The 7,500-nt window shown below is 40.4% G+C and overlaps 1 long non-coding RNA gene across 1 annotated transcript in view; it reads right to left on the reverse strand.

Annotated features, from left to right (window-relative positions):
• LOC135103299 (uncharacterized) overlaps positions 1 to 7,500 on the reverse strand; it is a 41,880-nt gene that overhangs the window by 12,675 nt on the left and 21,705 nt on the right. The gene's annotated exons all lie outside the window — the stretch shown is intronic.

Below are 7,500 nucleotides of genomic sequence, written 5' to 3' on the forward strand. Positions count from 1 at the left end.
TAGCCGTGCTCTCTACCTTATCTAGCGGTTACTTTCCTTTTAACTCATCATCTTTCATCTCTACAATATTCCTCTCAACAACTCATTCCCTTTAACACTTTCCTCATCATTTATCTGCCATTCCTTCCTTTTATCACCCATTACCCTTTACCTGCCCACTGATTTTCTTCTTACAGTCACTCCCTTTAACTCTCCTCCGCTATCAACAATTACACACACACCAAAAAATAATAAATAACAGCAACTCCACTGTTAAATAAAGGTGAGATGGCAAGGCGTGAGGGAAAAGATAGCAAGTTGAGGTGAGGGGATGAGGGGATGAGGAGGCAGATGCAAGTCCTACAGGGAAAAGGAACGAGGCTTATATATGTGGTGGTGGTGGTGGTGGTGGTGGTGGTGGTGGCGGTGGTGGTAGTGGTGGTGGTGGAATCGGCGGCTCATTTCCCAGATCAAAGGAGGTGGTGTCACGCCAGGCCACGAGGGAAAGCGAGGGGAGAGTGACGGGAGGGCAGAGTGAGGGGAAGGGATGGGTTAGTGAGGGGTGAGAGGGGGAGTGAGAGGAAGGGAGAGGTTAGTGAAGGATTGGAGGGAGAGTGAGGGGAGAGAGAGGTGAAGGGAACTAAGAGGAGTGAGAGGAAGGGCAAGACGTGATCTGAAGATGTAATGATGTGTTTGCCTCTCTCTATGTGCTCTCAAGGGAGGAAACGAGGAAGCAAGGAGAAAAATATGATGATGATGATGATGATGATGATGATGATGATGATGATAATAATAATGATAAAAATAACAGTAATAATAATAATAATAATAATAATAATAATAATAATAATAATAATAATAATAATAATAATAATAATAATAATAACAGTAGTAGTAGTAGCAGTAACCATACAAATCCCAAACTATTAAGAATAAAATAAAACAGTACCTATAACACTCTACTAATATTTACTCTTTGTGCTACATTGCTGCATCTCGTCCCTACATATAACTACTCTATGTACTCATCTGTCCACTTACCTGTTCATCTAATTATCTTTCTCGCTTCACTGAAAATATCGATCTTGTGTACAGGACCTCCCAAAACTATCTTTAAAAAAAATAAGAGGTCTGTATTCTGACACACTGTTTGGTTGATTACAGTGGCAGCAGTTGGTAGCCCTGCACACTAGGGATGGCTGCCTTATATTATAACCTGAGAAATTGATCGGCATATCAGCATCACGTGAAGCCACGCATACCAACCTTACCGATGCGACACGTGATCTGGCAGGTTTCATATTGTTCACCATGCCACATTGCGCACCACACTTTAAAGAGAGTTTTGGGAGCTACTGTGCCTTATAATATACTTTTCTTCACCTTATCCATTTCAAATCGACACCAGGAAAGCAATGTCGAGATGCTTCAACAGTTACACGACCGCTCCTCACTGCCTCGCCTCCCAATGCCTCACTCGTCTCATCTCATCTCATCACTGACACCATCACCCGCCAGCTACTCCTATACACTACTTACCTTTGACCCTCATGGACGCCTCACCCTCTGCTAGCCAATGCATCCTACAGTCCTTTCTATGGCTCCTTAACTTTGAAATCCTGTCCTACACTTCCTGCCAACTCATTCCTGACTTTTTTTTTTTCTCACAAATGTTTGTCTTCAACTTTCGTGGCCTAGAATTTCTGTACTTGTTTCCTTCGTTGTCTCTTTCCTTTTCCTTTTCTTTTTCTTTTTTCGTTTTTTAATCAGATCTGTTTCCAACGTCTATGTCTTTTCTACATCTATTTTTCCCACAACTATCCTCCTCCTATCCATGTTCTCCTATCCATGCCTTTCCGTATCTGTCTTGAAGCACCTAGATATGTTTTCTTTGCACAAATCTTACCCAGTCGCGGCCAGAAGTCTTGTAACCTGACGCTCTCACTTCCACCGTGTTCAGCGTGTCCCTTCAGTCTGACCTCCTCTGATCTCCTTGGAGCTTTTCACTTCTCAGGTTTTGTAAGGTGACAGGCAGCACATCAGGAGAATTACAGCTGAGACGAAACTGTTAAATTATTGGAGAAGAATACGGCACGTGGACAACCTTTGGCCGTGACTGTACCTTTGTCCCTCAACGTTCTGCTCTTTACCTCTTCACACCTGCACATCGGCGCCATCCTTTCCATTTCATCTCCTATCTTCTTCTCCAGGGACAGTCCTCCTCAACTTTGTATCCTGACCTACATTTCTTTTCCACTGAAGTCTTTCCTTGCACGTCTCGCAGCCACTCCAGCACCCAATAATCCACTCCTCAACTCCACTCCTTTTACTCCACCTCTCCATCCTCTCCTAAACAGATGCTGGGCCCTAAAACTCCTAACCTCGTATCTTGACCAACACGTTTTCTTTGTGAGTCTCTCCCAGCACGTACTGGCCACTCCATCCATTACTCCTTGATCTACCCTTCCTAAAGAAATGCTACAGTCTCACAAAGCACCAGAGGATAAGTAAAAGCTGATCTGTAAATGGGTACCAAAGTAATGTCAACTGGACTTGTACTTTCTGAGTTATCTGATAAAAGGTTGCTATGTTACAATCTCACAAAGGGGGTGGAGATAAGTAAGTTAAAGCTGACCTGTTAATGGTACCACTATAGTGTCAGCTGGCCTTTTATTTGCTGAGTTATTTGATTAAAGGTTCTTATGTACTCGTATGTGTTGCATATCTCAAGTTTTTGATTGTAACATTTTAGTGAGGGAAAAAACGTAACTTCTTTTTCTCTCTGCATGCAAAGAATTTTTACAATGCTCAGAGTTAACAAAGGCGACCACAGTGGTAAAATGGTTAACATCTTTAGTCTAGACTCCATTAACAAGCAGACCAGTACTTCAAGATCCTAGTAAACGTGTGGCACTTTGATCCCAGCTATTGGTGATCACTCGCTTTACAATCCTGACAGATCTCTCTCTCTCTCTCTCTCTCTCTCTCTCTCTCTCTCTCTCTCTCTCTCTCTCTCTCTCTCTCTCTCTCTCTCTCTCTCTTCTGTGTTTAAAGAGGGATAGCCAAAGGTTACAAAAATCATAATAAAAAGTCTGCTTAATTGGCGCCTCCTGCTAAAAAGTGTGGGTCAGTTTCAGCACTAATTAGCCAGGTGTTGCTGCAAGGTCACCCGGGAAGTGCGTTAAGTGGCCTGTGTCTCGGAATTCCCTTTCTGTTTCCCCTGCAGCAGCTCTGTCTGTTCAGCCTTTTTCTTGGTATTTATTCTTAGGTGAAGGAAAAAACTTCGCGGTTTGTTTTCATTCCGTGGAGAGCATACTGTAATCTCTCTCTCTCTCTCTCTCTCTCTCTCTCTCTCTCTCTCTCTCTCTCTCTCTCTCTCTCTCTCTCTCTCTCTCTCTCTCTCTCTCTCTCTCATTTTTTCAAGATCATGCACCGCTCTTTTCTCTCTGTTTGAAATATAGCTCGCTGAAAATACCCCTCCTAATAAAGAGTAATGCCTCAACACATCACGGGCGCGCTGGAAAAGGATGTTGATCCCTTGTGGCGGTACTTGATGAGAACGGCCGAAAGAAGTGATAGTTTAAACAATTATTGACCACCATCAGTAGGAGAAAAAAAAAAAAAAAATTACACATGAAAACCACACTAATAATCACCGTGGCCTTGGAAAACAGTCCGTATGAGAGAAGAGAGCGTTTAGCAATACGGACCTTCGCATTTCCTTAATATTTGGCAGCGAAGGAAGTATAGAAGCCAAAATTATACAACAAAAACAATACCGAAACTACATCAATCCCTTCCTTGTGCCTTAACAGTTTTCGTGCTCGACAAATGTTTTCTTATATCCACCTAGTTGACATTTTAGACATTTACTTATGTGCTACAAACTCTTAAACACTTCCGTAGCTTAGAAAAGAGAAAAATTAACAATCTGTTATATATATTTTTTTCTCTTTAATCGGTGCTAGACAATTATTTTCCTACAACCGTCTACGACACTTCAGACATGTATGTGCTGTAGTATCTTAAATGGCTCTGTAGCTTACAAAATACAAAATTAATCCTCTATCATTCTTTTCTTTCTAAATCCATGGTGACATTTTTTTTCTTACAGTGCTTTTAATGTTAAAAAAAAGGAAGACAATATCAATGATGGGATTAACTAAATAACCATTGCATTCCTCCTCACAGCGCCCACGTCCTCGAGGAACGCACCAATCCCTCCGTCCTGAACTCCCAGCCCTCTGCCCTTCCGGTTTTTGTTTCGCCGTGTGCTGAGCGTCATAAACTGAACGGCCGCCGAGGGGGAGAAAAATATCCGGCGCAGCACAATAAATAACGAGGGTGGAGGAGCAGCGCCGCGGTATTTGCTCACCTGGAGTTTTCTTTTTTTACCTGTGGGTGACGCCGTAAGCAACACATGAGGGAGGGATGGGATGCAGGTGGTGAGGACTATGAATATGTATATATTTATGTATGCATATATGTATGTATGTATGTATGCATTCATGCATGTATGTATGTGTGATGTATGTGATGTGTTTGCTTTCTGTGAGTATTTTTCTTATTTTCTCTTGACTTTGAGTTAATTTTGGACATTTTATTTTTTTCCTTCAATTCTTTGGGATTTTCATGATTATTTATCAACAAAATATAATTACTATTAATAACATTAATGCTAAAACTATCATACCTCTATCTATCTATCTCTATATCTATATATCTTTCAATCCATCTATCCATCTATACATCTATCTGTTTAACTATCTATCTATATATCTACCTCTTTATCTATCTACCTATCTGTTCATCTAAATATCTATCGAATTCCACCTATCTATCTATTTATCCATAAGTTTACCGACCTCTCTATTTACTTATACATCTACCAACACATAAACTAACACTAACTCGCAGATCAGGCTGAATAAACAAACACTCTACGGTATTAATGCTCGCTGCCTTTCCCTGCGCCTTGACAAATGCTACAGCCATTGAGGGAGCCCGGGAAAGGAAGGTAAATAAATAAATAAATAAACGCCCAAACACAACATTCGGCGCTCCATGAATGATATAAATAAACCAAATTGAACGCTCGATCACGCTCCTGGCTGCTGCAACGCTCCCCTCGTGTGTGCGTGATGCGGCAACGTTTAAGTGTGTGTGTGTGTGTGTGTGTGTGTGTGTGTGTGTGTGTGTGTGTGTGTGTGTGTGTGTGTGTGTGTGTGTGTGTGTGTGTGTGTGTGTGTGTGTGTGTGTGTGTGTGTGTGTGTGTGTGTGTGTGTGTGTGTGTGTGTGGGTGAGTTTCATGACATTTTTTTTATACGTCAAACTTTTTTGGTACGGTTAATGATGGAAAGTATTGCCTGAGAGAGAGAGAGAGAGAGAGAGAGAGAGAGAGAGAGAGAGAGAGAGAGAGAGAGAGAGAGAGAGAGAGAGAGAGAGAGAGAGAGAGACACACACACACACACACACACACACACACACACACACACACACACACACACACACACACACACACACACACACACACACACACACACACAGTACAAAAATACAATAACGAACCTTCAACAGAGTGGGTGCAGTTCTGAATACGTAAACAAGTGGATAAATCAAAACAGATCAAACACCATTAACCCAAAAAATCGCTCAATCAACAATACGACAGCACCACTCCACTCTCCACAAACCACACCACTCTATTTCTGACTCCGCAAAAAAGAGAGAGAGAAAAAAAAAAAACACTGGAGGCAGAAAGACGCACAAGAAGCAACGGGAGGAAGTGAGAAAGACTAATAAGAGTAAATGGAATGGAAACTTGGGGATGATAAAAGAGTGCATAGACGGGAACTAGATGGAGGGATGCGATTGAGTTTTTACATACGAGCATAAGCGAAAGTGCAAGACGCCTGGAGACCTAGCGAGGCATTGTAGTTCACTTAGCATTATGGTTTAGGGGCTGGCTACGTCAATGGTTTGCGTTAATGAGGCAAGTGCTGGTCCATGCTGGGTATTTGGGAACGGAAGCAACTTTGGGTGTTGAAGCGAATTGAAGGGAGACATTTGCCTCGAAAAGAAGAAACAAAGAGTATAAACTACAGTAATATTAAAATAAAAGATCAATGAAAACATTATCAACTTTGGGTGCTGAAGAGGAATAAAGGAATTGTTTACCTCGAAAAGATACATAGAACATAAACTACAACAATGTTAAAAGAAAAGAGCAATTGATATACTGTCACTTTAAAATAACATTAAGAAGTCATTTAAAAAAAATAATTATACTGAAAGAAGAATGAGAGTCAGTTGGGAAAAGGAGACAAGACTGTTAAGTGAGAGACTGGAAAGATTACGTAGTATCATCCGCTCAGCTACAAGAGACCAGCTGACATACAGGCGGCATTCCGTGTACAGTGCTGCAAATATATCTTTGTTCAACTAGTATCACTCTTGGCCATAAATTTATCTAATCTCCTAAATCTTCGCAATGACTCTCAACAAACATCATGATAACTGAATCTATTTCTGTTATACTGCACTGTGTTTATTTCTTTATTTATTTATTTTGCCGACAAAGGAAGAAAGTTGAAAAATCTTTTGAAATGGCATCATGGAGGAGGACGAGGAGGAAGAGGAGGAGGAGGAGGAGGAGGAGGAGGAGGAGTAGAGACGAGTGTAGAGTCGTGGCGGTTGTCTCGTAACTACTCGCTGAGTCATCGGTGAAGTATGTGGGTAGTTTGGCAATTATGTGAACTAATAATTACTAGTTTAACGAGAAGGGGAAGAGGAGGAGCAGGAGGAGTTCGGGGAAGAGGGAAGTAAGAAGAAACTTATAGGAATAATAAAGTAAACTCTCTCTCTCTCTCTCTCTCTCTCTCTCTCTCTCTCTCTCTCTCTCTCTCTCTCTCTCTCTCTCTATATATATATATATATATCTCTCTCTCTCTCTCTCTCTCTCTCTTACTTTATATTTTTACTCCTCCTATACACATTATATTATTATAATTATCATTATCGTTGATATTATTATTGTCATCATTATCAGTAACCTCACTTCGATATTACTGACCAACTAATAAATGTTACTAATCACTATTTCATCAGTATCATGAGCATTTAAACCTGTTTCGCCACATGAAATACGGCACCGTCATCGTTATCAGTTTCACCATCAATAATCTCACTTTGATATCAGTGATTTCAATGTAATATTCCTTGCTAATCATGATTTTATCAGTGTCATTATCATTTAAAAAATAAAACCATTTCAACACATGACCAAAAAAACAAACTCATGAATTATACATGTGTGTGAAAATATAGTTATACACGCATACACTACACACGAAGGTAAACAGATACTGAAAAAAAGGACGCCAAACATGTCGTAAACATATCAAAACCAAAAGTAAAATCAAAATAAAAAAAAATGGAAATTCATTAATTATACATGTGTTTGAAAAGTTATACACACAGACACACGAAGACAAATATATACTGAAAAAATAAAGCTAGATG

Source organism: Scylla paramamosain, chromosome 9 (assembly GCF_035594125.1).
Source record: "Scylla paramamosain isolate STU-SP2022 chromosome 9, ASM3559412v1, whole genome shotgun sequence".
NCBI classification, from domain to species: Eukaryota; Metazoa; Arthropoda; class Malacostraca; order Decapoda; family Portunidae; genus Scylla; species Scylla paramamosain.